At 35.6% G+C, this 8,172-nt stretch overlaps 1 long non-coding RNA gene across 1 annotated transcript; it reads right to left on the reverse strand.

Annotated features, from left to right (window-relative positions):
* Positions 1–1,788: 1,788 nt before the first annotated feature.
* Positions 1,789–4,302, reverse strand: LOC127941939 (uncharacterized). Its single transcript, XR_008149207.1, has 3 exons — positions 4,044–4,302; positions 2,816–2,935; positions 1,789–2,238 (listed from the first exon to the last, which is right to left on the reverse strand). It is a non-coding gene; the product is annotated as an uncharacterized LOC127941939 (long non-coding RNA).
* Positions 4,303–8,172: the final 3,870 nt, after the last annotated feature.

Here is an 8,172-nt window from a genome sequence, read left to right on the forward strand (position 1 = left end):
GATGCAGCGTAATTAATAGATTGGTTGTACTAGATATTTGATATATTCAGTAGATATATCTTTTTACAACCCTAATTTCCAACCCTAATTCGCAAACCAGATACTACAACTGCAGTGCTTGATTTGTATCAAGCTGCACAGAGTAGCTATAGGGAATTGTAGTTTTTAAAAAAATCGTGTATTTCTTAGAATTGGATATTGCAAATAGTGAGTTGAGAGTACAGTGTGGAGTTTAGGCGGATTGTAAACATATCTATGTAAACAGATTTTAAATGTCTAAATTTTAAATGGGTTCAAATTACTTTTAACCCGATTTGACAATATCCAGAGCTGTTGACTATATTTACATCATAAATGAGGACAAGAGCTCTCTATAACAGTTAGTCCCATGTGTGTAGCCCTTTTTATTGCTTAATTACAAGCCTTCAAATATGCACCAAGGTGATGTTTCAAAGGTCAGTATTTCAAAACAGGAGCTATGTAGAATCTTCATACTTACATATGTTACTCTCTGGTTCAAGACCTTTCTAACAATGTATATGGTTTAGCTCTACGACAAAGTTTTAATTTTCTCATTTCACATGCACAAGCCATCTCGGGTGTAGTTTCAGAGAGCTATTTGAAGGCTCAATAGCCATAGCCTATATAAAAAGAAGCTATTTGCTTGTTTGTTTGTTTCTGACTTTGTAAACAGATTTATGAACCCACAACATGACAAATACCCTGTCCGCACACACACACACACACACAGAGAGACTCATTTTGCATTTCTGTTTGGTTCCCATGTGGCAAATCTAATTATGGGATGGTTCACCCAAAAATGAAAATTCTGTCATCATTTACTCACCCTCATGTCATTCCAAACCTGTATGAGTTGCTTTCTTATGTTGAACATAAAATAAGATAATTTGAAGATTGCTGGTAAAAGTTAAAGTTTTTACAAGGTTTCTGAGCAGAAGATGGTTAAATGTTTTCTCTGTCCATGTTACCAAAACTCATGTGTCATTTAAAAAGCATGTTTGAAAGCATGTCAATTAATTTCTTTGCATTCATCTAGATGCAATGTAATTAATACTTTGGCTATACTAGATATTTTATATGTTCAGTAAATATATAATTTTACAACCCTAATTTGCAAACCAGATAAACTAATCAGATTTAAAATGTATAATTGATTATATATATATATATAATTGAACGACAGCACTTTGAATTAAATGTAGTCTACCCATGGCAGACAACTGCAAACAAAAGTGGAAAACACCAGTCCTCCCTCACATAAACTGACAATAAACTTTATTTATCTGAATCCAAGGAGAAACAATTGATATCCTTAACACAGATAAAATGATACCCTTCACATTTTCTCTTAAATGTTTATCATTAAAATAAAAGCGTAACAGTAATTCTGAAGAAAATACTTCAGAGTGGAAGTAAGCAATGCCATAGAAACCATTTAAATTTAAAATAAATTGTAGTGTTCAGCTGTATACCAAAGTTTCTACAAGTACCAGTAACCATCTTTTCAATATATTTTTTTGCCAAGCATCTCCTACTGACAGCAAAACTGTGAAAAATATAAAGTTATGTGAAGCATCTAATCATAACATGAAATCATACTCTGACCCACTGTTGTGAATATTAAGGTGAGGTCCTTGCTAAAACCCAGCCCTACTGAACCAATGATGAAACAGGTGTATATATATATATATATATATATATATATATATATATATATATATATATATATATATATATATATATATATATAAAAACATGTAGACTCAATTCAGTACAATATAACTTTATTGGTCCCCACATAAGTCCTGTATAAAGGAGAACACATTGATGGTGCCAACAAACAACAATAATAAATAAAAATGGGGTGAATGAAAATAACAAAAAGATCACAATTTTCTTCTTACGTGTGAAGTGTGGTCATTACAATAAATTTGCAGCATATGTATGTATTGTGTGTGTGTGTGTGTGTTTGTATGGATGGGTTGGGGGCCGTCAACACAGTAAAAACAACTCAAACAAGTAACAAGATACATCTTCAGGGTGTTAGCATGGTGTCTTGACACTGGCAGTGAACGCACTTGTTCTTTTTAAAGCCACATGCTGTGTGTGACCATGATTGGCACACTGTGCACTGAGACCATGAATGCCACTTCTTTCTTGCATTCTTCTTCTTATCATAAAAATGGACGCAGCAGACACAGCACAAATTGCCTCCATCTACCAAAGAAAAAACACAGATATTTTGAAAGTCAAGCCAGTTAGTTTAAATCATACTCATCACTATATTTAAAGCAACATCTCAAAGGCAGCTTGTTCATTTTGAACTGTTGCCAAAGGAATATGTGGGTATTGCACATCAATTCATCTCAGATCTTTAGGAAAACTCTGGGTTTTTCATTTCAGAAATTGATGTAAATCAAACCTGAAACAGAGGGGTAACTACATTTTAATTTAACAAATCTCATGACCACTTTTTTCTTCAGCTGCTTCAAGTTTGATATGGTGGTATGAGTCTTTGACAATTTCTTCAATGTGAGAATATTTGATGTTGATAGCCTTGTAAACAAAAATCAGCTGGAATATTTTTTTGTAACGAACTCATTTGAAATTATGATAAAAACTAGAGATAAACAATCCAGTTGTCTAACACAATGTTCTGCACACACCACAATTGCTGTTGATCATCCTTCCATCTAATACTTTAAGAATACCACTAATGCTTAGCAAATGAATCCTGTTTCCAAACATCTAACTTCAGCTTCTTTAAGTGCATTGTAATTTGGGCATCCCTCACCTCAGGGTTTAGTGTCCTGTGACTGCCCATGTGCCCTCAGTGCTGCTGCCTCTTGAATGTATTTCTGCTTTGCATCTTCCCCCAATGTGGCGCACCTGCCCTTAATATCATTCATTGTGCCTGAAGAAAAAATAGATGCACAGAAAACTTAACGCATTAGTCAGCATCTCCTTTTAAAGTAAATTCATACAACGACAATCAGTACTTGGGTTGTGAAAACCATTTATCTGTAACAACTCTGTAAAAACAAGATAACGTGTAAAGTAGATGCCCTGATGATTCTTTTCAATACACTCAGCATTCTTAAACTGATGAATGCAATTTGTGTGAGTGAAGTACTTCCCAAATACTATCATGAAAATCTGTTTCATGACGCTTCATGTATATATATATAGATAGATAGATAGATAGATAGATAGATAGATAGATAGATAGATAGATAGATAGATAGATAGATAGATAGATAAATTATATAAATATATACACAGCTAGCAAGCTTTAGAGAGAGTGAGAGAGAAAGAGAGAGACAGACAGATAGACAGACAGCTAAATATATATATATATATATATATATATATATATATATATATATATATATATATATATATATATAGATAGATAGATAGATAGATAGATAAATTATATAAATATATACACAGCTAGCTAGCTAGTATAGAGAGAAAGAGAGAGACAGACAGACAGACAGACAGACAGACAGACAGACAGACAGACAGACAGACAGATAGATAGATAGATAGATAGATAGATAGATAGATAGATAGATCCAAACCCACAGAACTTTATTTTACACTCTAGTCAAGATCCCAAGGTTTCCAAACAGCCGTAAAATACGTCTTGTGTTTAATATTTCTCTCAAGTCGATATGGGTTATATTAGTCCTATGATCTGGCTTCAGTGAGGAGTTATCGAGCATACACAATAGCCTGTAAGAGTGTAAAAAGTCATTTTGACAGTTTAACTAGAAACTAAATTCCCCCATTAGCTTCAGACGTAAATACAAACTCATATTAGCAACGTTAATGCTCACATAAAGCATCCAACGTTAACATAACAACACGCTAATAACGTAATATGATCTAGCGATAACGTTTGCAGACACATCGCAATACGGTTATCTCATGTCAACAATCATGACACGCAATACGAGTGTATGTATTGTTTTCCATTACAGTTTAAAGGCTCAGTTTTATAATTTTAATAGTCTTACCTGAAAATATTAAGCAGGAAATATCGCAACGTTCCCGCATTCGTCCAGTAGACTTCCGATTACCGGTGAGCAGGAATTCTGGGATTGGATCTGGAGTCTTCTCTTGTATATTTGTGGGTGATCAACCATTTGGATGGATGATCACGGCCTTCTGAGCCTACTAGTAGGCGCAGGAGGCCCCTCCTGGCCCATTTCTATGGGCTGATAACCGCTGATAACGCCCCATTCAATCGAGTGATAACGTTCGAATCGGGTGTTCCCAGTTCTCCAGATGGACTTTCTCTGACGATCACACAGAACAAAGCAATTATTTTATGGCAATGCTGTAATGTAATTGTTATTTTAACCTCTGGACATCTTGAATTTCTTTGTACATTTTTAACATCTATTTCTATTTACTCTGTTTGCTGTTTTCCGCTCTTTGTCATTTTCTGTTTCTTTATGTGGATTTGGGAAGAAATACTGTATGTCCTCATTGTAAAGGCTTTAAAACTTTGTTGAATAAAACAAATGAAATCTTATTTAAATAGAGAGTCTGTGAGTATGATTTTTGCTTTAATTGGGTCGGTTGCATAAACCTGCAAATTTTAACAAACGTACAAAATGTGTACGTTTCTAATATAGTTCAGGTTTTTGTTTTTCTGTCTTTCCATAAAAACTTTTTTCGAAGGCAGAGGGAGACAGCCACCACTCCAACCTTTCATGAGGAAAGGAAAGCACCGACCCGGCTGCACATCTTTGTGGGTCTTCTCCTCGGGATGAGTCTTTGTCCCAGTTCAGGCCTATAACACCAAACCCCCGACTGGAAGAAGAAAGCCCTCCTATTTACAACTCTGACAATTTTCAAAAGTATGTTAAGTTGACAGCATAGACTCTGAGCAATTATTCCAGTAAACTTGCACAATGTTCTTGAATGAATGATGTCAGTCTGTTATTGTAGCGATGCATTGATTTTACATTTTCACTGCCATAAACACGACGCTGATCAAAACGAACTATGGTTGATTCATTTCATTCAGACAGCCTCTTTGGCGGTCCTTGGCCAATGAAGACTGTGAAACATCTAGACTCTCTTCCATCAGTCTGAAGAAGAGACAACATCCAATCAGTTTGTTACAGGTGTCCGGAAATAATGGTATGAAAAAGAAAAGCCAATCGGAGTTCTTGAAGGCAATGCAACACTTGTTGCCGGACAGAAAGTAAATATATATGTTTGAGGACTGAAGACTAACATCCTGGGTTTGCTGGTGACAATCCTCTTCTCTTGACATTCATGAAAAAGTATTTTCATAACATAATTAATTAAATTATATGAAATTGTTTGACTTTCAGGGCCGTAGCTGGGGTTATATGGAATTACATTTGCTTCAATAAAAATGAATGAAACTTTTTCAGAAACTATCAAACATATGCCATTACAGAAGAAGAAAAACACAATGAAAATGAAAAAAAAAATGAACTCAGTCGCGCAAATTTAAAAGGCTCTTAAAATGTGCTTTATTCTTTGTTAAAGGAACACTCTGACTTTTTGGGACTTTAGCTTATTCACAGTATCCCCCAGAGTTAGATAAGTCCATACATTCCTTTTTTATTGGTTTATTCTGACTCGGAGGAAGTGTCAGTCAAGTTAAAAAAGTAAACACACTGTTAGAAATGTCTGTAAATTTAACAGTACTTAACTGTAAAATGAACTGTATTTTACTGTAGGACAGTTATACAGCATATTACTGTATTTTAAAGTTACATTTTGGGGAATACCCTCTTGGCGACACTAAATTACAGTATTTTTAATTTACTGTAAATATAAATACAGTAAAGAAAAAATGAGCGCGAAACCTGACCAATCACAGATCAAGTTTTATTTCCTGCTTGGAGAAAGAAGAATACAAGACACACAGATGCGAAAAGAACCAGTCAGATGCAAAGGTGTGTACAAATATTACTTCTTTTACTTTAAATATATTATATCTTTGGTTTAACTAAAAAAAAAAAAAAAAAAAACGCTGCCACTGAATGGCGCGCATTCACCTCACATTTATGCTGCGAAGAGAGCTAGAGAGAGTTGTGGTGACACTGTGCAAACATTCATATTTCTTTCCTTTCTTTCCCTTTTCTGAACGTTTCACCGTCAAAATATGGACATTAACGGGTCTCTGCCTTGGGTTTGACCACTCCAGGAGCTGGTGAGTGTTCATGTGAACTGTTAGCCGAACAACAAAGCTTTCGTGGATTTAGCTTAAAGTCAGTCGGATTTTTTCCCGCTATTATCGCTTGCTGTTAACTGATTACCCCATATACATGCACGTCATGCTTGTAGTGCTAGAGTAAAACCCGCAATGTTCGTGTCGTGTGCAAACACTGGCATCTCTGTAGAGACATTATACGCCTTTATTAATCATGACAAAGGGCATAAAAACACGGCGAACTTAAGGTTTTCGTGTGCAGTTCCTGAATGCCCATACACTTTCCAAAGCCTCTCCGCCCCTCAGTCTCACATTTAACGTAACCGCAAACACAGAAATCTAAAGTTAAGTAAACTTAACAACCAAGAGAAAAATATGTCTACTTCAAATGTAACATGTGTTCTGTACATCAGCATCGGGAGAATAACATTATAATCTCGAAAATGCGCCGCAAATGGCACAGGGGACCCGAATAAGTGACTAACCCGCCTGTATACATCCAATGCGCGATCAACGGCTGTCCGAATTCACTCACTCGTTTTCATTCACAGCTTCAAGTGAACTGTATTAGTGGACTAATGTAGAAATGAGTGCATGAGTGTTAAGGGGGCGATTTCGAATTTAGCCAACGTAATTTCCTCATTATTTTAACCTGGGATGTTCTCGTGACAAAGCAGCATGGTGTCTATCAGCTTAATAGCTGTTCTTAGGACATAAATGTCTTATTATTGCTGTTAACATAACTGTTGCAAATAAGTACATTTTATACAAAAAAGTTTTTGTAATATGCTTTATTTATCTGTGTGTGTCTCAACTTTAAAATTAGCTGTTTCATCTTTGGACCCTACATTACCTTACATTTCTTACCTATGAAACTTATTTAAACATTTTTTTACAATGTTACTAATGTATAGATTAATATCTTACCCTCATGTTATTTTTACATTTTGTATATTGTATATAAAGTTGTATGTCATAAACATGTAATCTCTGTATTTTTTGCAAGAAAACAAAAGAAGACGTTGAGTACTAAACATGCTCCATCCAGGTTCGTCACATATTGGGTCCCCTGGAAATATTTCCGTTGTGTTCTGTGCCATTTGCAGTGCATTTCTGTATTTGGTTGTGTTGTGAGTATTTGGTTGTTTTGTTAGACATTTTTCACATCAAATGACCTAACTTTTTTTTTCTGTTATGTAAAGGTTGAATGTTAACCCTGACAACAGCAAGTGCTCCTCAAAGTTCCAGGTCATCAAAAGAAGTGGGAAGATGGTGCAAAGGAAGAACTCTGGTCTGAACCCTCATGTATCCTCCTTCATTAAAGGGATAGTTCACCCAAAAAATTAGTTCACCCATTAATAACTCACCCTCATGTCGTTCCAAACCCGTGAGACCTCCATTTATCTCCTCAGTCCCTCCATTGAAGCTGTGTGTACGGTATACTGTCCATGTCCAGAAAGGTAAGAAAAACATCATCAAAGTAGTCCATGTGACATCAGAGGGTCAGTTAGAGTTTGTTGAAGCATCGAAATCACATTTTGGTCCAAAAACTACGACTTTATTCAGCATTGTCTTCTCTTCTGTGTCTGTTGTGAGAGAGAGTTCAAAACAAAGCAGTTTGTGATATCCGGTTCGCGAAAGAATCACTCGATGTAACCAGATCTTTTTGAAGCAGTTCACCAAATCGAACTGAATCTTTTAAAACGGTTCGTGTCTCCAATACGCATTAATCCACAAATGACTTAAGCTGTTCACTTTTTTAATGTGGCTGACACTTCTTCTGAGTTCAAACAAACCAATATCCTGGAGTAATTCATTTACTCAAACAGTACACTGACTGAACTGCTGCGAAGAGAGAACTGAAGATGAACACCGAGCCGAGCCAGATAACAAACAAAAGACTGACTCGTTCTCGAGTCAGCCACATTAAAAAAGTTAACAGCTTA

This window comes from Carassius gibelio, chromosome A21 (assembly GCF_023724105.1).
Source record: "Carassius gibelio isolate Cgi1373 ecotype wild population from Czech Republic chromosome A21, carGib1.2-hapl.c, whole genome shotgun sequence".
In the NCBI taxonomy this organism is placed as follows: Eukaryota; Metazoa; Chordata; class Actinopteri; order Cypriniformes; family Cyprinidae; genus Carassius; species Carassius gibelio.